Genomic DNA, 26,279 nt, shown 5'->3' with positions numbered 1-26,279 from the left:
GGTCCTACCTACTTAGGATCAGAATGAATAGCTGAGTTCAATGAAGACAGACCCTTGAGGTGTACTCGCACTTGGGGATGGGTTTATTTCAAGCTCTTTGCTTATATGCTAACAGAGGGAGAGCTCAGGGTGGTTTAGGGTCTTCCGGGGATAGAGACGAGATCTGACTTTCCTCCTCAGCTCTCCAGAGACCCTGTCTTGGCTCTACCCCCAGCCGTGGGAAACTGAAACTGCATCCTCAAGTCTGCAACCCAGGCCCAACGTAGTTACAGCCTGGGCTGCTTACCATGGGGTACAGCCTCTCTAGGGGCTGAGTTGGGCTTGCATGCTGCTCACATCCAAATTCCCGTGAAGATGAATTGGCTGCACAGCACCCAGGCCACATACATGAGAAAGAAGTCACGGTCAACAGTCTCAGCCCAGCTTTTTTTTGACCACTTTATTCTTCTGGGTGCTTCCATGAAGCAAAGATGCAGAGAAAGGAGTTGTTCTTCAGGCCCTACCGACCAACCAACATAAGCAGAAGGATGAACCCCAGGGGTCATCAGACTGTATCCCTTCTGGAAAGTCTCAATTAATGAACATTTGGGTCTGGTCCATTGTGGGCCATCTTTGATGGAAAAAAACATCATCTTAGAGAGGATCCGTAAGGCAACATGTTATCTTGGAGAGCTGAGGTCACCTGGGCCTTTAGGGAGGCCAAGTTTGCCCCTGACCCAGACTTGCCTCTAACAAGAAAGGATATGGTGGAGCCCAGGGACAGGAGAGCCAGCAGGGTTGGTGCAAGGAGCCATACCCACCTAGCAACCCCTGCACCCTCACCCAGCCCTAGGCAGGCAACCTGCCAGTTTTTCTCTGTTCAAACCTGCACTTAGGCCTCATTCCTTACCCCTCACCCCCAGGAAGGTGCCTCAACCTCCATCCACTTTCAGGATTAGACCCTGGATTCTCATAATCTTGCTTTCCCTCTCTCAGGACTAGGCTGGGGCTGCTCATAGCCCCAAAGTTGCCCCAGGCCAGCAGCCCAGCCAGCAGCACAATCTCTGTGGCACTGAGGAAGAGCAGCAGCAGCAGCAGGAGGCTGATGTAGTAAACTGGAGGTGGGAGGGCAGGATTGGGATGGTTAGGGGCCAGGTCCTCTGCCTCTGATGTCCAGGGAGCTGAGCTGAAACACCCTGGTATGGGTGACAGCAGGTGGGAGAAACCAGGAAGGCCAGGTAGGGAAGTAGAACTTACTGAGGAGCGGGTTGCAGGAGGAGCTGGGCAGGGCCTGCACCAGGGAGGAGCATAAGAGAGGTAGCCCAGCAGCAGTGTCATCTTGGAAACAATGCGCTTGATGGCCTGGAGGGGCAGCAGCCCCCCTACACATGACGGCCAATATAAGTGCCCCTCAGGTGCCAATAGAGCTATGATGGACTTTAGCGCTGTGTTATTCAGGCCCAACTGGAAGGGGAAAAACTGCGGTTTTCCAGGGGGAGATGGGGAGTGGTCAGCAGGGGTATGGGTTCATGCCTCTGGCCCTGCATCCCCCACCTTCCTACCTCCATTAGCCCTCCTGTCATCCTCTTCCTGACTTGACTCACTGTCACCTGAAAGCAGGGCACCAGCTGCTAGGGTGGAAATCATGAACTACATACTCCCTCTTGACACTCACGATCTCATTCACCACGTGGGCCTGGAACTCCAGCTCCATCGCTGAAAAGGGTGGGGGTGAGAACGATGAATAGGAAAGGGAGATCCCTGCCCCCAAATCTCCTGGGAGTAGGGTCAAAAGCAATCTGGAGCCCAGGGGTGATGGAGACTTCTGATGGCTTCTGGGGGACAGACTTGAGGACAAAACTGGTCTACAAGAGGGCTTCCCAAACCTTATTTTGCAAAACTTCAAATTGTCTGAAAGTCTTTATCAGATTCATAGATGAATTTTGATTGTAAAAATCAGTGAACTTTCCACTAAAAAAGAAAAAGAACATCATTTGGCTGAAAATAAGTGGACTTATTTCTGGGGTCTGTATTTTGTTCCATTGGCCTATATGTCTATTTTGATGCCAGTAACATATTGCTTTGGTTACTACAGCTTTGTAGTTTGATAGTGTGATTCCTTCAGCTTTGTTTTTATTTTTGTTATTGCTGTTTTTGCTCAGGATTGCTTTGGTTATTCAGTCTTTTCTTGTTCCCTATGAATTTTAGGAATATTTTTTCTACTTCTGTGAAAAATGTCATTGGTATTTTGATAGAGGATTGCATTGAATTTGTAGATGGCTCTGGTGGTATGGTCGTTTTCACAATATTAATTCTTCTAATCTACGAACATGGGATGTCTTTCCTTTTTTGTGTGTGTCTTCAACTTTTTTCAGCATTGTTTTATAGTTTTCTCTGTAGAGATCTTTCACCTCTTTGGTTAAACGTATTCCTGGGTATTTTATTTATTTATTTATTTATTTTTATCACTATTGTAAGTGAGGTTGTTGTCTTGGTTTCTTTTTCAGATAGTCGATTGTTGGTGTATAGAAACCCTATTGATTTTTTTCCTTCATTTTGTATCTTGCAACTTTGCTGAATTTGTTTATCACTCCTAAGAGATTTTTTTTGGTGGAACTTAGGGTTTTCTATATATGAGATCATGTCATCTGCAAACAGGGATAATTTAACTTCTTTTTTTCCAATTTGGATGCCTTTTGTTTCTTTCTTTGGCCTAATTGCTCTGGCTAGGGCTTCCAGTACCCTGCTGAATACAAATGATGAAAGTGGGCTTCCTTGTCTTGTTCCAGGTTGCAGAGGAAAAACTTTCAACATTTTCCCCACTCAGTATGATGCTGACTATAAGTTTGTCATATATAGACTTTATTGCATTGGAATACATTCCTTCTATACCTAACTTGTTGATAATTTTTATCATGAAAAGTCATTGAGTTTTATCAAATGCTTTTCTGCATTTATTGAGACACACACGGTTTTTGTTCTTCATTCTGTTAATGTGATGTATCATGTTTATTGATTTGCATATGCTGAATCATTCTTGAATCTATGGGATAAATACCACTTGATTATGGTGAATAATCTTTTAATAATGCTGCTAGGTTTGGTTTGCTTGGATTTTGTTGAGGATTTCTGCATTTATGTTCAACAGGGATATTGGCCTGTAGTTTTTTGTTGTTGTTTTGTCTTTGTCTGGTTTTGGTATCAGGGTAATGCTGGTCTTGTAGAATAAGTTTGGAAGAACTCCCTCCTCTTTAATTTTCTGGAATAGTTTCAGAAGAATTGGTATTATTTCTTCTTTAAAAGTTGGATAGAATTTCACAGTAAAGCCATCAGGTCCTGGGCTCCTCTTCGATGGGAGACTTTATTATAGATTCATCTTGTTGCTTATAATTTGTCTGCTCATGTTTTCTATTTCTTCTTGGTTTAATCTTTTCAGATAATATGTATAGACAAATTTATCCATTTTAATCATTTCTGCTAGATTTTCTAATTTACTATCATACAGCTGCTCATATAATCTCTAGTGATCCTTTGTATTTCTGTGGTATCAGTTGTAATATCTCCTTTTTCATTTCTATTTTATTTATTGGGTCTTTTCTCTTGTTTCTTGGTTAGCCTAGCTAATAGTGTGTGGATTTGTTTACATTTTAAAAAAAACTTTTGTTGACTTTTTGCATTTTTTTAGTCTCAATTTTATTTATTTCTGCTCTGATCTTTATTATTTCTTCTACTAATTTTGGGTTTGGTTTGTTCTTGCTTTTCCAGTTCCTCAAAATGCATCATTAAGTTGTTTATTTGAAATCTTTCTACTCTTTTGATGTGAGAGTTGATTTCTATAAACTTACCTCTTAATGCTGCTTTTGCTGTACCCCATTTGTTTTGGTGTTGTGTGTGTATTTTCATTTGTTTCAATAAATTTTAAATGTTTCTTCTTAATTTCCTCATTGCCCCATTGGTCTTTCAGGAGCATGCTGTTTAATTTCCACATGTTTGTACAGTTTCCAAAGTTCCTTTTGTTGTTGATTTCTAGTTTTATTCCATTGTGGTCAGAAAAGATACTTGATATGATTTCAATTCTTTTACATTTGTTGAGACTTATTTTGTGGCCTAATATGTGTTCTATCCTGGATAATGTTCCATGTGCTGGTGAAAAGAATGTACATTCTGCAACTATTGAATGAAATGTTCTATAAAAGTCTGTTAGGTCCATTTGGTTTAAAATGCATTTTAAATCCAATGTTTCTTTGCTGATTTTCTGTCTGTCTGGATAATCTGTCCAATGCTGAGAGTGGGGTATTGACGTCCTCAACTGTAATTGTATTGGAGTCCATCTCTTCCTTTAAATCTAATAACATTTGCTTTACATATCTGGATACTTCTATATTTGGTACCTATGTATTTACAATTCTTATATTCGCTTTCTGAATTGATCCCTTTGTCATTATAAAATGAGCTTCTTTTTCTCTTTTTCCTTTCCCAGAGGAAGATGTGCTGCTTCAGCTCAGGCCTGGGGGACATGACTTTTCCAGGAAGCCCAGACATCATTTCCCTGGAATGCAGCGTGCCACTTCAACTTAGGTATTGGGGTGCATGACCATTCTGGGTGGTCAAGGAACTGTTTCCAAGGGACGCAGGGCACTGCTTTAGCTTAGGTACCAGAGAGATATGACTTCTCTGAGTAGCTAAGGTACTATTTCCTTCAGCTTCTGCCCAGGACAGCACAGGGATGGGTAAGCAAAGCACTTCCACCTCTGCTTGGCTCCACAGGGAAGGATGTAATAGCTATTTGCAGCTCAACTTGTGGATGTCAGGCCACCGGGCTGGGGTGGTTCAGTGGTGGCTTAGTCTCAGGGATGAAGGGGAGCTGTGGCTACTTGCCCCTGAAGCAAGACACATTTCAGCCACAGTTCCAGTTCGAAGATAGTGTAGCACAGTAGCTGTGTGGGTCACAGGGGAGAGGGCACAGTGTCAGCTCCTTCCCTGTGGAAAGCACAGCTATGTGGACTCCAGGCAGCTCCCTCAGCTGGGCTTGGTGCCTGTGAGAACTGCAGAGGACTGCAGTGGCGAGGTTTATAGGTGTCCAGGGTGCTGATGGGGATTGCTAGGATCCTTTTGCTTACCTCCTCACCATAGGGAGAAGTTCCTCCTGGTTCCCAGCTGATCCCAGTTGGGGGATGAAGTGGTAGAAGCCAGGCATTTTCTTACATTCTCTATGTGGTCCTCCTTAGTTTCTGTGCTCAACAGGTCTCTGTCACTCCCATGATGCACTCCAGAGGTCCCTCTCAGTTATTTTTGTTAAAACATAATTGTTTATTCATTGTTCTGGCTGTCTTTGAAGAGCACGGGGGGTTGTACTCAACCATCTTGCTGATGTCACTCCAGCATATATGTTTTCAATTTGGGAGTTCACTTTTTCTTTGCCAGTATATAGAAGTACAATTTAATTTTTTTATAGTGATCTTGTATTCTGCAACCTTTACTAAACTTACTAGTTTCAGGAACTGTTTTGTAAATTCTTTGAGATTTTCTACACAGACACGAGTAAATAGAGGCAATCTTATTTTTCTATGTCTTTTCTTTCTTTCTTTCTTTCTTTCTTTCTTTCTTTCTTTCTTTCTTTCTTTCTTTCTTTCTTTCTTTCTTTCTGTATTGATTGCACTGGCTAGAACGTACAGCATAATATTGAATAGGACTGGGGATAGAGAACAGCCTTACCTTATTTCTGATCTTAGAGGTCCTCTTCTGTGCTCTTGTCATCTCAGGCTATTGTTATGGGCCCAGAGGCTGCTCCCCACCTTTTTTTTTAACTATTCCCTTCCCATAGTTTTATTGTGTTTTCACCAGTGCCCCAAGCACAGCAGTGTTTATAGCCCATCCTTCCACAGAATCAGGCTTCTGTTCCATAAGTAGTAAGGGAGAGAAAAGCGTCTGAGTGGAGTGAAGTGCCCCTCCAACAGCAGTTGCTTCTCATCCTCATGCTGCACCCAAAGGAAAACTTGTTAAACTTAACTTTCTTCATTCTTTTTCTGGGAGTAGCTGGTGACATTTGTGGAGAAAAACCTGAAAAAGGCAATTTCAATGCCCCAAGGGGCTTCCCATTCTTACCCCAGCTCCCCATTGGCCTCTACCGCATCCCCAACCACCCCATTGAACTCCTTTTACTTGTGTTCAGTCGAATCCACCTGTGTATGCCAGCATATGCATTTCTCTTCCTGGGGCACCTGTTTCTCCTTAGACTGGGGGCCAGCTGGTTGCCCTGCAACCTTAGCTCCTTGATGGGTTCAAGGAAATGCATAAATTTGCAGTTTGTCTGGTTTGGTAAGAATAAGAGCAAAATTCTTTCCAGCTGTTTAGATCCTTCAACAGAAACAAAAAATAACTTTTTTGAATAACAATTAAGACACTCTGTATTACTCACAGAGAGGTCCATATAGATTTGTCTTTGGTTACTGGCTTAACTTAAGGGGAAATTTTTCAGTATCTAATACTTCTGATTCCTACAGATGAAGGAAAAGAATATCTTTAAATTCCTTTCTTCAGGAACCTACTTGGGTGGCATCAATATTTGCTTTCAGATGGATAAGTATATCCACAAAAAGAAAAGTGGTGATATCTGTACATTAAACCTAAAATGGATCTGGAGAAGGTTCTTTATGAATCTCAGGCCATTGTAACAATTGAAAACCCAGCAGCCATTATTCTCCAGGTATACTAACCAGCCTGCTGTACTGGAGCTTGCTCCTGCCCTAGGATCCATCTGTTTTGTTGGACACTTTATTCCCAGAACATTTAGGCAGCTTTCTAGGATCCTCCTCCTTTAGTGAACTGAATAGTAATATCTTCCAAAGGCATCTGCTACTAACCTGCTCACTACTGCGCTACGTAACACAGATTCCTCAACTCTGTTTTGCATAGGATATTGACATCTTGTGCAAAAATGAGGGTACTCACTAAAAGGGTCTGACATCTGACATAATGGTTGCTGGCCCATGAGGTCCTGCTTGGGTGTGGCACTATTTCCCCTGAGCACCTGTGGGAAGTCAAACCTGATCTCTGCTTCTACGGTGATACTAGAGAGATTGAAAAGGAAGAACATATTGCTGCTGAAAAGGCAGAACAAAGAGAAGTTTTGGAGAGAATGCATTACTTATGTTGGCAGATTTACTGCAACTCAATCTGAGCTCACAGATTCATCTGAAAGAGTCTGCATCTATTCAGTATTGATGAAGAATGAAGTGCTCAGACTTTTGCTGAAGACAGATCTATAGCTGCCAACTGACCCTGGAGTACAGAACTAGGGTGAATAGAAAAGAAGTCTCAGTTTGAGATATTATAACAATAATAGCAATAGTAATAATGATAATATTTATGAAATAAACTTAAAATTTAGAGTAAATTCTCCTCCATGAGAATAATAAAATGAAAAGAACAAAGTATGTCTAATGTTTATTGAGCATTTACTCTGTTGAAATTGAGCATTGAGCATTGAGCCAAATGCTTTCACATACATTTTATCAGTTAGTTTTTACAAAAAGTCTAATAATATATAAATATATATATAATAGATACATACTCTCTCTCTCTATATATATATATATTATATATATATATATATAATAGATACTTTCCCCAGTTTATAGATGATGAAACTGAGATTCAGACAGGTTAGCTGACATGGTTTAGAAGTGTGTCCCCTCCAAATCTCATGTTGAAATGTGATCCAAATGTTGGAGCTGGGGCCTGGTAGGAGGTATTTTGGTCTTGGAGGTGGATCCTTCATGAATATCTATCTTGGTGCCATCCTCACAGTAATGAGTGAGTTCTTGCTCTATGAATTCACAGAAGATCTGGTTGTTTAAAAGGGTCTGAAACCTCCCCCTTCTCTCTGGCTCTGTCTCAGCATGTGATATGGTTTTCCTGTGTCCCCACCCAAATCTCATTTTGAATTCCCACATGTTGTGGGAGGGACCTGGTGAGAGGTAATTATTCAATTACCATGGTGGCAGTTCTTTCCCATGCTGTTCTTGTGATACTGAGTAAGTCTCATGAGATCTAATGGTTTTGAAAAGGGGAGCTTCCCTGCAAAAACTCTCTGCTCTTGTCTGCAACCATGTGAGATGTTCCTTTCACCTTCTGCCATGATTATGAGGCCTCCCCAGCCACATGGAACAGTGAGTCAAATAAACCTCTTTCTTTTGTAAATTTCCCAGTCTTGGGTATGTCTTTATCAGCAGTGTGAAAATTGACTAATACAACATGTGATGTGTTGACTCCCCTTTTCCTTCCACCATGATTGTAAGCTTCCTGAGGCCCTCACCAGAAGCCAAGCAGATGTTGGTGCCATGCTTATACAGCCTGCAGAACCATAAGCCAAAATAAACCTCTTTTCTTTATAAGTTACCCAGTCTCAAGTATTCCTTTATAGTAACAGCAATGGACCAACACAGAAAATTGCTATGAAGGAGTGGGACATTGCTATAAAGTGAACTAAAAATGTGGCAGTGGCTTTGGAACTGGGTAACGAACAGAGGCTGGAAGAGCTGGGAGATCTCAGAAGAAGACAGAAAGACAAAGGAAAGTTTGGAACTTCTTAGAGTGGGTGTGACCACAGAATGCTGGTAACAATATGGACAGTAAAGTCTAGTCCTATGAGGTCTCAGATGGAAAAGAAGAATTTATTGGGAAGTGAAGTAAAGGTTTGTTATGCCCTAGCAAATAATTTGGCTGCATTGTGTCCATGTCTTAGGGCTTTGTGGAAGGTTGAACTTAAGAGTGATGACTTAGGAAATTTAGTGGAAGAAAATTCTAAGCACCAAAGCATTCAAGAAGCAGTGTGGCTGCTTCTAACACCCTACAATCAGATACAGGAGCAAAGGAATGATTTAAATTGGAACTTTTAATTAAAAGGGAAGCACAGTGTAAAAAATTGGAAAATTTGCAGCCTGGCCCTTTGGAAGAGAGAAAAGAGTATTTTCAGGAGCAGAACTGAAGCAGGCTGTAAAGTATCCATTTGCTAGAGAGATTTGCATGACTAAAAGGGAGCCAGGTACTAATAGCCAAGGCAATGTGAAAAAGCCTTGAAGGCATTTCAGAAGTCTTCAGGACAGCTCCTCCTATCACAGACCCAGAGACCTAGGATGGAAGAATGGTTTCAAGGGCCAGGCTCAAGGCACTGCTACCATGCTCAGCCTCAGGACACTGCTCCCTGCATCCAGTTGCTCCAACTCCAGCTGTGGCTTAAAGGGCCCCAGATATAGCTCAGGCTGCCACTTCTGAAAGCGCAAGCCTCCATATGCCTTGGTGGTTGCTATGTAGTGTTAAGCCTGCAGGTGCACAGAATGCAAGAGTGAAGGAGGCTTGGCAGTGTCTGCCTAAATTTCAGAAGATGCATGGAAAATCCTAGGTGCTTAGGCAAAACCCTGCTGGGGGGAAGAAGCCCCCACAGAGACACTCTACCAGGGCAGTGCTAAGGGGAAATGTGGAGTTGGAACCCCCAAACAGAGTCCCCACTGGGGCAGCCCCTAGTAGAGCTGTAGAAATGGGGCCACTAGCTACAGATCCTAGAATGGCACAGCCACAAGCAGCTTGTAACCTCAGCATGGAAAAGCCATGGGGGCAGAGCTGCCCAAGGCCTTGGGAACCTGTCCAGGACACTAATGTGCCCAGGATGTGGGACATGGACCCAAAGATTGTTTTGAAACTTTAGTATGTAATAACTGCCCTCTTGGGTATCAGACTTGTATGGGGCCCATTGCCTCTTTCTTTTGGCTAGTTTCTCCCTTATGGAATGCGAATATTTACCTAATGCCTGTACCACCATTGTATCTTGGAAGTAAACAACTCGTTTTGATTTTACAGGCTCATAGTTGGAAAGAACATGCCTTGAATCTTAAATGAGACTTTGGACTTTTGAGTTGATGCTGGAACGAGTTAAGATTTGGGGGGGACTATTGGGAGGGGATAATTGTATTTTGCAATGTGAGAAGAACATGCTATTTGGGGCCCAGGGTCAGAATTACATGGTTTGGATGTTTGTCCCCTCTAAGTCTCATGTTAAAATATGATTTCCCCAGTGTTGGAGTTGGGGCTTAGTAGAAGGTGTTTGAGTCATGAGGGTGGACCCCTCATGGATGTTTCGGTGCCATCCTTGTGGTAATGGCTGAGTTCTTACTCTGTAACGTCACAGGAAATCTGGTTGTTTAAAAGAGTCTGGGACCTCCCCCTTCTCTCTCTTGCTCTCTCTCTTTCTCTCACCATGTGATGCTCGGGCTCCCCCTTCACCTTCTGCCATTATTGTAAGCTTCTTGAGGCTCTCACCAGAAGTAAAGCAAATGTTGGTGCCATGCTTGCTTGTACAGCCTGCAGAAATATGAGCCAAAATAAACCTCTTTTCTTGATAAATTACTCAATCCCAGGTATTCCTTTATAGTAACACAAATGGACTAATACATTAACTAACTTGCCCAAAGTTGCAGAACTAGGAAATGCTTTGTACCTCTATAAAATCATGACAAGGAAGGCTTTTGGAATCCTAGCATTTTCAAGGTAAAATAAAATAATTGTAAAGACCATCTCCTTCAATTTCCTTGTTTGGAGAATGAGGGAACTAAACCTCAGGACCTGATATCACGCAGTCACTTCTTTATTGCAGAGCCAGAACCAAAATTCAGGTTTATTTACTTTTAGTCCATTGCACCGTCTATAATTCTACAGATATTTCTTGATGAGACTGAACAGACAGACCTCTGCAAAGGGTAAGATCTGCTTTCTGAGTATTCCTGTTTGTCATGGATTTACCAATACTCTAAAGGTAGGTCTACAGCAAGCATCAGATTAAAACTGTGTTAAAACCAGTCTTGTTCTTGATTTGGACCTCAAAAAGACACTCTCCAGCAGCCAATTTCAATCTGGTCATGCAGACTAGTCCTGCCTTCCATGTAGCCCCATTGCCTGAGATCTTTCTGCCTACCACTGCCTCTATCCCCTTCAGCCCCTTTGAGCAGGAGGTTCAAGGCAAAAAGGAGGGTGGGAGGAAAAGGTGAAGTATGTAAATAAGAAAGAAAATATTCCACCAAGGGAGAATGTGTGCAACTATCCCAAAGACAACTATCCCAAAGGAAGTTAAAAATAGGTTTTGGGCAAGGATAACAATGTAAAAGTTAATTTGAGGCTTCTTTTGAGGCCTACTGAAAGGATTGCACTTATTTGGATGTTTATAGCCTGGCATGTTACTTTAAAAATGATCCTTATTACTTTATACTCACACATAATACCATATTCAATCCTTTATAATGTCAAATAAAAGGGAAATAATAACACCTTATGTTTGTATATTGTTTTACAGCTTACTGAGCACTTTTACAACCACGATCTCACTTGATCTTCACAATAAGGTTGTGAAGTAGCTAAGGAAGGTTATTATTAATCCCATTTTACAGTTGAGGAAACTGAGGCTCAGAGAGATTAAATAAGTTGCTCAAGATCACTCAGCTAGATAATAGGAGCTGAAAATAGAATCTGGCATTTGAGACAGAGTAGTGCTCTGCGAGGGACTGTTGAAACACCAAGTATGGCCAAAGAGAAAAAATTTTCATTTTATGGATTCAGGATTCAAACCAAGGTCTCAACAGGTTCAGGACTGAAACAGATTTTGAAGGCATGTTGACATGGAGCAGCAACATGTAGAGGGATCAGAAGGTGAAAATTCTCTGCAAATAGGGAACTGGCTATACAGTTTCAAGACATGTAATTTTTATAACATCACTGCTAAAAAGGGGAAGTAGTACGTGCTAATAAAATGGAAGTCCAAGAAAGCCTTAGAAAGGTCACAGATAACCAAATAATGTGAAGTCTACTTTTGCCTACTCAGAAAAAAAAAAATAAAGAAAAAAATAGAAATGAGGAAAAATTAGTTCCTCATTCCTGGGACTCTGTCTACCAAAAATTACCAAGTATGTCTAATCTCCCCACAAGACATACACAAATAATTTCAGAACTAAATGTGTGTCTGTGTGTGTGTGTGTGTTTGTGTGTGTGCATATACAATTATAGGCTAAGTTAATGGTGAATATTTACATAATTTGAGGATATAAGAAGTTTTCTAAGCATGACACCAATGCAAAAATTATAAAGAAAATATAGATACAATTATACAAAATTTAAACATTTTTTTCTTAAATCAAAATAAAATGCTATAAAATTTCAAAAGAAAATGCCATAAAAATTAAAAGAAAAAATTGTACAAATATTCAGAAAACATGTCTCATGAGAGGTTAATGTCTTCATTTTTAACATCTCTAATGAACTAATGATGATGATTATGATGACAATAAAATCAACTTTCCATTTTAAAAAACACAGGTTTGGTGAATTAACACAGGAACAGAAAACCAAATGCTGCATGTTCTCAATTATAAATGGGAGCTAAGCATTGGGTACAAAAGGACATAAAGATGGGAAAAATAGAAACTAGTGACTGCAAGAAGAGGGAGAGAGGGAGAGGGACAAGGGCTGAAAAACTACCCATTGGGTACTATGCTCACTACGTGGGTGACAGGATCATTTGCATCCCAAACCTCAGCATCATGCAATATACCCATGTAACAAACCTGTATATGTACCCCCTGCATTGAAAGTAAAAGTTGAAATTATAAAAAATAAAATAAAAATGAAAATAAAAAACATAGGCTTGGAATACGAACAAGAAATTCCAGTTTTAAGAAATACATAGCTAGTATGCATATGGCAATCTGTACCACCCTTATTTATAATTGTATCAACCCACACTAAAATTTATTTTATTAAAGTGGCAAAATTTTATAATGAATGTATTTAAAAGGTTATAAAACCTTATGTTCAGTATTATTCATTTTTTTAAAAAACACACACATCTAAGTTCTGAAAAAACAGTGTCACTGAAACATAAACAGTGGTTATCTCTAGGCAGAAGGATTATGAATACTTTTTTCTTATTTAGTTTTAAAAATCATGAACATGAATTACTTTTGTAATAAAGAAACCAATTGGCCATTATACCTGTAACCAGAGCCTAACTTCCTATTACACAATGGTTTCTATTTAGAAATCACATTTGACTTACAGTATTTGGATTTTCAAACTCCATGTCAAGAACACAATCTGCCATAAACGGAAAAGCTTTGTGCACTCCATTTGAATACATAATTTGAGTTGGCTTGTTCCCTACCTGGTGTTCCTGCCCTTCAGGGTAATTCGCATAGTTACCTCCTGGCTTCCTAGATGTAATTACTCTACTAGGAAAAGAAGTATCTAGATTATTATATAAACAAACAGCATAATCATAAATGGTATCTTCTGGAATTTGGGTTGTTGCCGATTTTTCTTTCATAGCAAAATTAGATTTAAGTAAATTTTGCCTATGCTACATTAGAAGCTTAACACTTTCAAATAAATCAACCATAGGGGCCAGATATAAACTCTAACTTAACTGATTTCTTCCCCCAGTACAGACCCTTCTTTCTTTAATAATCTCGCCCTAGCATCCCCACATATTCAGCCCCACTAACAAACACAATCTGCCACACACACCGTTTTTTAACCAGATGAGGACAAAGAATGAGAAAACATTCCCACAGTCAGCCATAGGACAACAGCAGAATGCAAATAAAAGATAGTTTGACAAAATTTCACTTTTTGCCTCTAAACATTCCAAAAAGTTAGATTATACTCATTGGAGAAGAGGGATGATCTAATATTTTAAGAGACTGAAATCCTGAGAATGTTTTTGTTTCTGTGGCCTTTTGTGGAAGGAAACTTTGCAGAGGCACTTCATCTTTGTGAAAGTCAAGGTGGCAGATGGGTTTTATATGCCCAACCTGTTATGGCTCTCCTACCACAAAAGTAAGGACAAAAATTATCCATAAGAAGGCATCATTAGCATGTATGCTGTGTACCGTGAGCACATGGTTGAAGTGGAAATGGTTGGCTCTGCTCCTGCTGAACCATATACATGATAGTCTATTTTGTATCTTGGAGCCACTGATCACTGCCACTTGTCACCCCCCGAATCTCCTGACTACCATTGCCCCATAAATAGGAAGGAGCCTTTCTTTTTTTTTTAATTTTAATTTTAATTTTTTTAAATTTATTTTTATTTATTTTTTATGAAATGGAGTCCCACTCTGTCTCCCAGGCTGGAGTGCAGTGGGGCGATCTCGGCTCACTGCAAGCTCCCAGGTTCACGCCATTCTCCTGCCTCAGCCTCCCAAGTAGCTGGGACTACAGGTGCCCACCACCACACCCGGCTAATTTTTTGTTGTATTTTTAGTAGAGATGGGGTTTCACCGTGTTAGCCAGGATGGTCTCGATCTCCTGACCTTGTGATCCGCCCTCCTAGGCCTCCAAAAGTGCTGGGATTACAGGAAGAAGGCTTTCTTAGGTGAAAATGGCTTATGTTGTTCTCCACCTCTCGATATTCCATGAGACCATGTGTGTGTGCACTGACTCACGCATGTGTGGCTGTGAAGGTCTCATTTGGAACCCAAATTGAAATGTTTGCTTGAATCTGGCAGAATCTGGCCGGTAACAATGGAAGATATTTCACCATCATAACGATGATGCCACATCACACTTTTCATCTTCAAAGTACTTTACAAACAGTAATTAATTCCTATAATACTCATGAGGTAAGTAAGTAAACACCACTATCCCCATTTTATAGATAGAGAAACTGAGGTGAAGAAGCCAAGCAAATGATCCAAGACCGAAAGGAGACAGTCCAAGAGCAGGGATCAGAGGGAAGAAGCTCCTGGTATCTGCTAATCCCCTCCAGCTTGCACCATCCCAAACCTGAGTCAGGGGAAAGTGGCCACAGAGCTGAAGATACCCAGAGGCTGAGGGAGGGCAGGAACTCCCAACAGGCCTGGCTCTGGCCTCACTGCCCTGGGAAATGAATGCTGCTATTCATATTGTGTGGGCAGTTTGTGGGCATTCACTTCAAGATTGCTTGCAAAATCACAACAACAAAAAAGCCCATTGAGGCCCCCTTCTCCTTGGACCACGTATTTCCTGAGTTTTTCCTTGAAATCAGGGGATGCATAGTACATATACGCCCTCAGGAAGCAGGAGCATTCAGCCCACCCTACAATTCTTGGGAGGCTACATTCAGCAATGTGACCACAGACCCGGCTGTGCGGCAGGAACCTTCTCCTACGGGTTCCTGGCCCAGCTCCTTCACAAGACATTTAATAGCCATCTGGCTGGCTCCACACTGGAACACTTATCTAGGTGCCTTCTCACTGTGGGCCTCCCAACTCCCCGTGTCTAAGACGGACACATTTCAATTAGCCGGCAATTAGATTGAAACCCTATATTACTGCTGGCGGAGGCGGCCTAGGAGAAAACGTGAATTGAAATGAAATGAACACGGCTTATCAAGGAACCTAGTCTTAGGGGAGTCGCTGACCAAACTGCTACCCCACTACAGACCTGAATGTTACCCAGACCACCCTGCTAGACAGCAATCGTAAGAGGCCCCAAGAATTTATCAAACACTCCTTTTGATTTCTTCCCACCTGTCAAAAAAATGCTCCTACCTGTTCACTATCCTGCATCTCTCTTTCCACACCTCACATTTCCCTCAACAGCCCACAGGTTGCCCTGACCACCCACTTCACATTTGGGGCAAATCTGGAAACTGCTGCATTAAGCATTATGTAGATCATGTTGGTGTCATGACTTGGCTCCTAATGAAAGCTAATAGGCTTTGAAGCTCTGAACCACACACAACAAATAGCTACACCATTCAGCTCCATTCTCCCACCTTGGCTGACATTGTGCCGCCTTTGGCAGCGTGTGGCCTGCAGAGCTACAGAGAAAGGGGAACTTTCCCTCTGCTGCCTCTCCTGACTTTCCCAGGAGATCAGACTCAGGGAAATTTGGAAGGTCTCAGAAAAGTTTTGGCTCAAAAAACATAGTAACGGCACCCAGGAAAACACTGGATGGAAACTGTCAGCATCAGCCACAACCCAGGGGCGTCTGCCCGGGAGAGGCCCTTGTCTCGCACCTCCTGAGGCACCTTCCTGGCTGTGGCTTGGGATGACAGCCTCTCTGCCCCACCCACCTCATTCACATCTAACCTGCTGCGGAGACAGTTAGGTTTACTAGAGCACCAGTTTATATAGTTTATACATGGCCTTCCAGTGAAGATGAAATACCTCCAGGCACAGCCTTGCTGAATGAAGGAGCCCTCCAAATTGAATAAGGCACATATCTTGAATACATAGACGATATTAATCAAATAAGACAAAGCCACTGTCGGGATGGCCTTCTCCATTCCACATAATTGCAAAGAATAAACAATTCTGATAATCATCAAGGAAGACTGGACAACAGGGTTACAATCATCTCTGGATCCCCTGGTTCGTGGGCAGGCAAAATCCCCTCCTCTAACCAAAGAGCAAGCTAAGGCCACAAGAAGAATTCTTCTCTGTCCGCCTGAGTGAACTCCACTTCCCTTCCCACACCGAGGTCCCCAGCAGCCCCCTAGCTGGGCGCGTTCCAGACTCAGGCATTACACACGTTTGTTCCCTCCATCGTGACACACTCCAGGTGAATGCTGGGGAGAAGGGTAGAGCAGAGAGGCATAACTTCTCACCACATAAAAGAGCCAGACTCCGGCTGGCTGCCAGGGTGCCGGCCGCACAGTGACAAAGCGCGTCACACCTTCCAGATTTGGAAGTTCATAAATAGATCCACAATGTTGATACTTCAGGGGGATGGTGGGTGGGAGCTGGATTTCTGTCTCTCCAACTCTGTAATTAATTTATCCAGCAACGAGGCTATAATGATGCCAGGAAGAGAGAAAGAACCCCTCGGGGGGCTGTCTGTGGCTTTTCCTCACAATGACTGGGTACTCTTGGGTTGGAGCTGCAGCCTAGATGTGAATGAATTGAAAGCTGTGTGTGTGTATGGTCTATGTATGCTGTATGTGATGTGATGAAGGAGTGTGTATGGTATGAGTGTCCATCTGTGGTGTGTGACCGTGGGATGGTGTATGTGTGTGTGTAATGCAAGAGTGTGAGGTGTGGTGTCTGTAGCGTGTGTCTGTGTGGGGTGTTGTGGTATGTGTGTCTATCTGTGATGTGTGAAATGGTGTGGTATGCAAATATGTGTCATACAAGAGCATGAGGTGTGGTATATGTGTACTATCACATTTGTGGAGCCTGTATGTTTACGTGTGGTGTGTATGTGGTACATAAATGTGAATGGGCTCTGTGCGTACTATGTGACAGTGTGAGGTAATATGTGGTATGTGGATGTGTGGTGTGTATGTGCTGTATATAGGTGCACTGAGCATGTATGTGTGTGGCATGTGAGATACAAGGATGTAAAGTGATATGAATGCTCTGTAGTGTGTGTTACATGTAGCCATGTAAAACGTGGTGTATGTGGTGCATATATGTGTGTTGTATGTGCATATTCAATAAGTGGTGTGAGGTATTGTGTGTATGCTGTAGTGTGTTTGCTCTGTGTGATATTTGGTGTATGTGTGGTATATTTATGTGTGGGATGTACATGTATAATGTGAGGGTATGAGGCGTGTTGTGTGAGTTATATGTGGTGTGCATGAGTGTGTGGTGTGTATGTTATATGTGGCATGTTTGAGTGTGTGCTATATGGGATATGTATGAGTGTGGGGTGTGTGTGTTACATATGGTGTGTATGAAGGCAAGTGTCATATGTGGCATATGTGAATATGTGTACAGTGTGCGTGTTATATGTGGTGTGTGAATGTGTGTGGTGTGTTACATGTGGCATGCTTGAGTGTATGTTAAACGTGATATGTATGCATGTAGAGTGTGTGTGTAGTGTGTGTGCATGCTTGACTGACAAGCACTTGTGCAGACAGGCCAGGCCCTTACCTCTTTGATCCTCATGCAGCTGGCTGTGTCCCCTCCCCCCACCCCTTTCTCTGAGAGCTAAATCCTAGCGCAGGAAGAAAGAAAGGCTGCCAAAGCACCACACCCTCAGCCCTCAGGGAACGGTTTGAAGTTAAGGACACTTCACTGGGATTCTACTCAGGCCTGCCAGTCCCTCAGGCTGCACTGCTGAACACAGGTCTTACTTGCAGGAGCTCAGAGAGTGAGGGGAGCAGAAGATGATAATGGCAACTGCAGAGGAGCCCAGGGCCCTGCCTTTCCTCATTCTGGGTCCCCATGCTCAGTTCTGACACTTCCCAGTGACATGAACAAGTTAGTTAAGCCCTCAGGTCAACATCTATAAAATATACACAATAATTTCTTTCTCCTGGGATGAGAATTTCATAGAATGGTGTTGCACAGTGAGTTACTGTTTCTCACCTTTGTCTTTAATGGGGATGTGAGTTTGCTCAGGAATTGGGATTCTTTGGCTTTCTTTTGGCTTCAGAAGTTTTGGTACCTCGTACCCTAAAAACCCTCATCTCCAAAGCTCAGAACTTGTTGGCAAATAATATAGTTGGTAGCTTGCTCTTTGTCATTCTTATTTTGTTTCTAGTGCTTGTGGATAGTGCTATCAGGCCTGGAGAAAGTAACTCAGCTTCCTTGTCTCTGAAAGTGGGAAGGGAGAGAACATAAATTTATTGAGCTGCTAATTCAAGCCTCACACCGGGCCTGATGCTTTGCCATGGGGAAGTATTCAAGTAACAACAGGGGCAGGGACTTTCAAGTTTCTGCCCATCAATTGCTGTGTGACTTTGGACACATTGTTTAACCCCTCTGAGCCTCAACGTTTAAAATCTCTAAATTGGAAATAATAGTAGTCACCCATTCATAGACTTATTTAAGGATTAAGTGAGATAATGCATAATAAACTCTAGCACAGTGCTTAGCACTTAGTCAGTGGTAAAAATATTCTTTACAAGATAATTTCCCTGCTCCCCTGGGTAGGTTTTATATCCACACAAAAGGAGGCTAGACAGGTAAAGAAATTTGCCCAAAATCACACAGCTAATAAGTGATGGACCTGGCTGTCTACCCAAATTCATCTTGTTAGCGCATAGCTTGGCCACACTCTCTGCTCTATTTCTACCCTATCATACTGCCTGTCCTTGCAGCCTTTAGAGACCTCTCCAGGAGAGGCTGCTGAGTGCCAGAGGGGCTGTCATTCAATTGAGCTTTAGTCCTGAAGATATTTTAGCAAGAAGGGTATGAAGAACGCAGAAAAAGCCATGGGCTGGCAAAATGAGATTACTTCCTTCTGTAGCAGCTGAAAAGTGCCCTGACCTGTACATGTAGACTGGTAGAATTCTACATGATATTTTTGAGATGAATTTGTTGCTGAGTAAAAGCAAACCTCACTGTGACTACTCCCACTTATAAGAGAACCTACTATGCTCTTCCAGGACATCATGCTTTTGCTCAGGCTGTTTCCTCTGATAGGAACACTTTTTTTTTTCACATGGGGTCTTGCTCTGTCACCCAAGCTGGAGTGAAGTGGTGCAGTCATGGCTCACTTCAGTCTTGACTTCCCAGGCTCAAGTGATCCTCCCACCTCAGCCTCCTGAGTAGCTGGGACCACAGGCTCACCCCACCATGCCTAGCTAATTAGGAACACTCTTTCTCTGCCCTACCAATTACCACCTCCACCACCCTGGGGCTTCTTCCAACTCTTCTTCCATTCCACTTTGAATATACTTCTCTTGTAATTGTTATCACATTGATCTAATTATTTGTTTATATGTCTGTTCCCTGCCCCTGGATTGTGCACCCCCAAGGATGGGGGCCCAGTTCCACTCACTGTTGTTTCCCTGACACCTGGCAGAACCCCTAAACAGAAAGCACTGCTAGAGCCATCATTTGTTTATACAACACACTCAGTGCCATTGGCACTGACATTACCCAGGTACTATGCTGCTGCTCCCGGTACAGAGCAGAATGAGGTGCAGGCTCCAGAATGTGGGGTGTGCGTCACCCGGTGTCTTGATAGAAAGTAGAAACCGCTTTAAGTGCTTACAGCAAAGGGAATTTAATGCAGAGAGTTGGTTCCATAGGTGTCAGAGGACCGAAGAAGCCAAATAGAAGAAAAGAGAGGTAAACCAGAAATTAGCCACAAATGGGAGCCACGACCACGCCTAGACTGGAGAGACAAAGAGAGGAGGTGGAAGTTCCTCCCAAGAGCTGAGGCAACCTGACAAAGGGTGGAACCACAGAAGGCCTGTCCTGTGCGGGCAGGGGCCGTCAAGAATACACAGCCACAACCAAAGGCAGAGAGCTTAGGGAGAGAGAGGTTTCATCTTCCACCCTCAGCTGGAAGCAGGAGCCTGGAAATGCCTCCTGCAGGAGTCAGCCCCCTCCAGTATAGGAGAGCAGCTGGGAAGGATGGGGCATGAATCTAAGGGTTAACTCACCAAGGATCAGCCCGTGTAGATAATACTGCACTTTGTGGGTGGAGGGCTACTTTGAAGGGGATGCAAGACCAGGGTGATAATAGGCTGAAGAGGTAAAAGTCAAAGTCACGCAAGCTCACTGGTTTCAGGGCAGGTAGGTGGATTTGTTATCTGTTGGTGCATAATAAATAACCACAAATTTAGCCAATTTAAACAATATACATTTACCTGCAGTTTCCATGGGTCAGGAGTCTGGATACTACCTAACTGGGTTCTTGTTCAGGATATCAAAAGGATGCAATCAAGGTGTTGGCCAAGCTGCATTTTTATCTAGAGACTTGACTGGGGAAAAATCCACCTCAAGACTCACTCAAGCTATTGGTAGAACACATTTTCTTGTGTTCTGTGAGCTGTGTGACTCAGGGCCCAGCTCTTGCTGGTTGTCAGCTGGAGGCTACCTTTAGGGCTTAGAACTGCCTGCATTTCTTAGCCATGCAGGCTTCTCCAATATAGTCACTTACTTCATTAAGCCCACAAGGACAGTCTCTAGCTCCAGTCAGCTAAAAGGGAGTCTTCTATAACATAACTTAATCACACGCTTGACATCCCATCACCTTTGCCCTGTTCTGTTGGTTAGGATCAAGTCCCAGGATCCACCTGCACTCAAGGGGAGGAGATTACACAAAGGCATAAACAGTAGAGGGCAGGGATCATGGGGGAAGGGGGGCCACCTACGGTCTGTCCACAACAGTACATCTCACACATCTCACAATGTAGCTTTGTGCACCTCAATTCTGATTTTCTTCTTCTGTAAATGTGAATTCTTTAAAGTACTCACTACAGAGTAAAACGATAGGAACAATCTTGTGAATGTTTTATCATCTGGCTCAGAAGATTACCATTAAAGTCCACAGACATTGCAATTAGTGAAAGTTCAGAGATGGTATAAAAATTTGCTAAAGCAAATCCCATGCCAAATGCAAATTTAAATTTTAATTTGGACTACACAAATATATCTTAAATGCTTTAATATTTTGCAAGATCTTTGACCAAGAAATTCCAGTTCTGGGAATTTATTTGAAGAAAATTATCATGGATGTATGCAAAAATTTAGCTACAAGGATGTTAACCACAGCAATGCTTATAATTGAACAAAAACTGAAAACAACATATTGCCTTACAATAAGATATTGGCTGCATAAAGCTATGATACATTAATGCAATAGAATATGATGCCCTCCTTGAATATGTCATAAAAGAATATTGAAGTACACGGAAAAATGTTTGCCGTATAATGCTAAGGAGAGAAAATGACCTTAAAAGAGCATATACATCATGACTGCATTTTGTCTTTGCTCTGTTATTTTAGTATATATAGGCATGGATAAAAGACTGGAAGAATTTACACAAAATTTTAACAATGATGATATCTTCGGGTAGTGAGATCAGATGTGCTTTTTATTTTGCCTTATTATACCTTTTAGATTTTCTACCATAAACATGTATTATTTCTATGATAAGGAACATGTTAATTTTAAATAAATTTTGGGAAGTTTTCATAATCAAATATTAGGAAGAACAGGCAACCTCAATAATTACTACTTTGCAGCTTAGCATTACAGAAAGAGATAAATTTGGGGCATAGTTCTGTTTGCTAGCTCTGTTACCTCAGGCAAATCACTTAATTTCATGAACCTCAGTTTCCTTTTGTGTAAAAGGAAATACCATTCACTCTGTCTAGTTAATAGCAGTGTCTACTGTAACAAGGAAGACTGTGTGTAAGAAAGGGCTTGCTAAATTGTAAAGCATGAGTAACAGAGTATTCAAATTAAAGAAGGTATATCGCACAGAGGTATCAGGAAGGACCTGGTGGTTGAAGTTGTCATTGAACATTATTCTATGCAGGGATTCCTCCTCAGCAGTATATTTAATTACCATCCCACTTGGTGTTTGGGGTTGCTGTGTCTGAGTGTATATCTTGTTTACCATTAGCTGGCTGAAGGGTCTTTAGTGTATCATTTACCTTTCCGACTTTAGTTTCTTACCAAAACCTTGCAAGATAAGCATCGTATTAGGTTTACAAGTTTTTTTACCAGGCCTGTTTCTGCCAAGAAACTGATTCTCTACAGAGCTTTTTTCAGATCAAATGCTCTAAGACTTGTCAAATGCTCTATGTATGTTTTCGTGGGTAAAGCATAGCCAAAGGCTGTCCACCAAAATGGTGAAAAATAGGAGTCAGGGTTTTCCACTTTCAGGAAATTTTTGGGTTGGTTACAATCCTAGCTGACGAAAGAGTGAAGGATCTAGGTGACATATTATATCATTGACATCATCACAAATCTCTTAAAGCTTACTATGTCGGTAAGAGGGGTGGCATCAGAGAACATGAGGAGGGTGGGCTCTGGCATCAGCTGACCTGAGCTCAAACCTGACTTCGCCTTACCCTTTGCGTAATCTTGGACAAGTTATTTCAATTTTCTGAGTCACCGTTTCTTCCTCTTTAGACCTCCTATGACACTTGCCTTACATGGTTCGGGAAATTAGGAACTAGTAAAGTGCCAGGACAGAGTCGATACTCAGTAACTGGTAACTTTGACTATTTGAGATTAGTTGGAATAAAGCAATCAGAGAATATTCTTGATTTAATCTAGTTCCTCATTTCTCCTGGGTAAAGAGGATGACATCACAGCCTAAGACATGTCATTGTCATGATTCAAAGTATCATTTAATGGTGCCCAATCATTTAATGATACCCAAGTTTTCCAGGGTCAGCTTTTTAGTCATTGCCTACACTTGGGTATTCAGCTACCAAATTCCAAATCTGTGGGGAAGAAGCATATTAAAATAAAATACTTGTGGCTTTAAGGAATTTCAATAGGAGACAGTCTGTTTCTGTTCACTTAAAGATGTCTTCTTGGGCATCCCAACAATATTTGTACTTGAGTTTTCCTACAAATATTCAGAAGATGTGGAAACTCCAAACCTATTGCTGTGAACATGAACAATGAATCAAATTCTGCCCTCACATTTTGTCCCAAAGCTGTGAGTTGAATGGAGAATCATGACAGAAAGTTGTACTTAGTGATCTAATGTGTAAAGACAGAATATGATGCAGCTTCCATTGATAAATGAAGTTGTATGCATTTGGCCACATCACCTATACCCAACAGGGCTTGGCCTCGCATAGGGCAGGAGCAGGTACAATGTTTCTTATGAGAAGAACAGTCAGTCTCTTGGTTACCTGGGACCAGGATGATAGCACCAGCTTCCTTTGCTGTTCCTTAACTGGGGTGTTCTTAATGGCCAGGGTTTTTGCAGGGACAGCTGGGCACCTGTTCTTTGCCGCTGAAGAGTGTGGGAATCTTGGTGTGTATATTATACCCTCCCCTCCCATTAGTGAACAAGAGAAGGGACCCTGGCATATATTAAATCACCTTTGGTACTTTGTGTCAGAGATTGGTTGAAATATCTGAGAAGCACTTTGTAGAATAAAAGGGTATTTTATAATGGGTAGATCCTGTGAGCTAAAGGTTTTGGAGTGAGTTTCTCCTTAGAAAGACTAAGTTAAGGATTTTCCTCCTGTAAAAGACTTAATATATTTACTAAATACTAGGGCTGTTTTGCCAAGAAACTTTTTTGTACACGGGAAATTGCAGAAAAGATCCTGTTTAAATAATGAGAAATTAATATGGTTTTATTTTTAAATTCTATTAACTTGTTTCCTTTTTATTATAATAGTAATACATACTCATGTTAAGAAATTTATTTAGACAAGATTCGTAAGGGAATAAAATGAAAAGAAAGAATCCTCTCATCAACCCCACCTAATCTTCACAGCTACTTGTCTACCTCTGCAGAGGTAATCTGTGTTGAAGCTGGCTATGTGGCCCTGCAGAATTTTTGCTGCTTGCATTGCATGCATATATGATATTTACGTTTCTTTAAACTAAACTTTGAGGTATTTGTAGATTCATGTGCAATTGTACGAAATAATACAGAGAGATCCTGTGTACCTTTTACCCAGTTTCCCCCAATGGTAATGTATTGCCAAACTACAGTATAATATCATAGCCAGGATATTGACATTAATACAGATAAGAGACAGAACATTTTCACATGCGCAAGGATCCATCATGTGCCCCTTTTTATAGATATATCTACTTCTCTTCCACAACAACCCTCTCATTAACCCCTAGCAACCACTGTGTTCTCCATTTATATAATTTCGTCATTTCAAGCATGTCGTCTGTGTAGAACCGTACAATACGTAACATTTTGGCGTTGGCTGTTTTGTTTGTTTGTTTGTTTTGTTGTTGTTGTTTTGAGACGGAGTCTCCTCCTGTCACCCAGGCTGGAGTGCAGTGGCGGGGATCTTGGCTCACTGCAAGCTCCGCCTCCCGGGTTCATGCCATTCTCCTGCCTCAGCCTCCCGAGTAGCTGGGACTACAGGCGCCCGCCACCACGCCCGGCTAATTTTTTGTATTTTTAGTAGAGACGGGGTTTCACCGTGTTAGCCAGGACGGTCTCGATCTCCTGACCTGGTGATCCGCCCATCTCGGCCTCCCAAAGTGCTGGGATTACAGGCGTGAGCCACTGCGCCCGGCCGCCGTTGGCTGTTTTTATTCAGCATAGTTCCCTGGAGATTTTTCCAGCTGGTTGTATCTGTTAGTAGTTTGCTCCTTTTTATTCCTAAGTGGCGTTCCATGGTATGCATGTACCACAATTTGTTAAACCATTTACCTGTTGAAGGACATCTGAGTAACTTACAGTTTGGGGGTTTTACAAACAAAGCTGCTATACACATTCAAAAAGGTTTTTAGGTGAACACATTTTCATTTCTCTGGGATAAGTGCCCAGAAGTACAATTGCTGGGTCATATGGTAATTGCATGTTTAGGTTTTTAGGAAACTACTAGACCATTTTTCAGAGTGGCTGCACTATTTTCATTCTCACCAGCAGTGTGAGTGATCCAGTTACTCCACATCCTCGTTGGCATTTCGTGTTGTAACTATTTTTTATTTTCTACATTCTAATAGGTATGTAGTGATATCTCATTGTGGTCATAATTTGCATTTTCCTAATGGCATATGATATTGAACATCTTTTTATGTGCTTATTTATCATAAAAATCTATTTATATCCTCCTCAGTGAAATATCTCCTCATGCCTTTTGACTATTTTTTGATTGGATTTGAGAGTTCATTTTATATTTTAGATAGTAATCTTTTGTTGGTTTTCTAGTTTGCAAATATTTTCTCCCAGTCTCTAGTTTGTCTTTTCACTCTCTTAACAGAATTTTTTTGTAGAGCAAAGTTTTGAATTTTTTTTTTTTTTTTTAACTTTAAGTTCCGGGATACACGTACAGAAAGTGCGGTTTTGTTACATAGGTACACATGTGCCGTGGTGGTTTGCTGCACCCATCAACTCGTCATCTAGGTTTTAAGCCCAGCATGCATTGGGTATTTGTCCTAATGCTCTCCCTCCCCTTACCCCCCTATCCCCCCGCAGGCCCTGGTGTGTGATATCCCCCTCCCTGTGTCCATGTGTTCTCATTGTTCAACTCCCACTTATGAGTGAGAACATGCAGTGTCTGGCTTTTTGTTCCCGTGTTAGTTTGCTGAGGATGATGGCTTCCAGCTTCTTCTATGTCCCTGCAAAGGACATGATCTCATTATTTTTTATGGCTGCACAAAGTTTTGAATTTTAATGAAGTCCAATTTATCAATTTTTCATTTTCTGTGTCATGCTTTCAGTGTCAAGTTTAAGAACTCTGCCTGAAGCTAGATCCTAAAGATTTTCTCCTATTTTGTTCTAAAAGTTTTATAATTTTTTGTTTTACCTATGTCTGTGATCCATTTGAGTTATTAATTTTTGTCTAAGGTGTGAGATAGGCTGAGGCTTTTTTATTCTTTGCCTATGAATGTCCAATTGCCCCAGCTTCATTTGTTGAAAAGAT

General features: G+C 41.7%; 1 pseudogene; it reads right to left on the bottom strand.

Moving 5' to 3' along the window:
- Positions 1–266: 266 nt before the first annotated feature.
- Positions 267–26,279, bottom strand: part of LOC101141378 (zinc-activated ligand-gated ion channel-like) — a 44,147-nt pseudogene continuing 18,134 nt past the window's right edge.

This window comes from Gorilla gorilla, chromosome 3, assembly GCF_029281585.2.
Source record: "Gorilla gorilla gorilla isolate KB3781 chromosome 3, NHGRI_mGorGor1-v2.1_pri, whole genome shotgun sequence".
Taxonomy (NCBI): Eukaryota; Metazoa; Chordata; class Mammalia; order Primates; family Hominidae; genus Gorilla; species Gorilla gorilla.
Note: the sequence above shows the minus strand (reverse complement) of the source record. Positions and strands in the feature narration are given on the sequence as shown.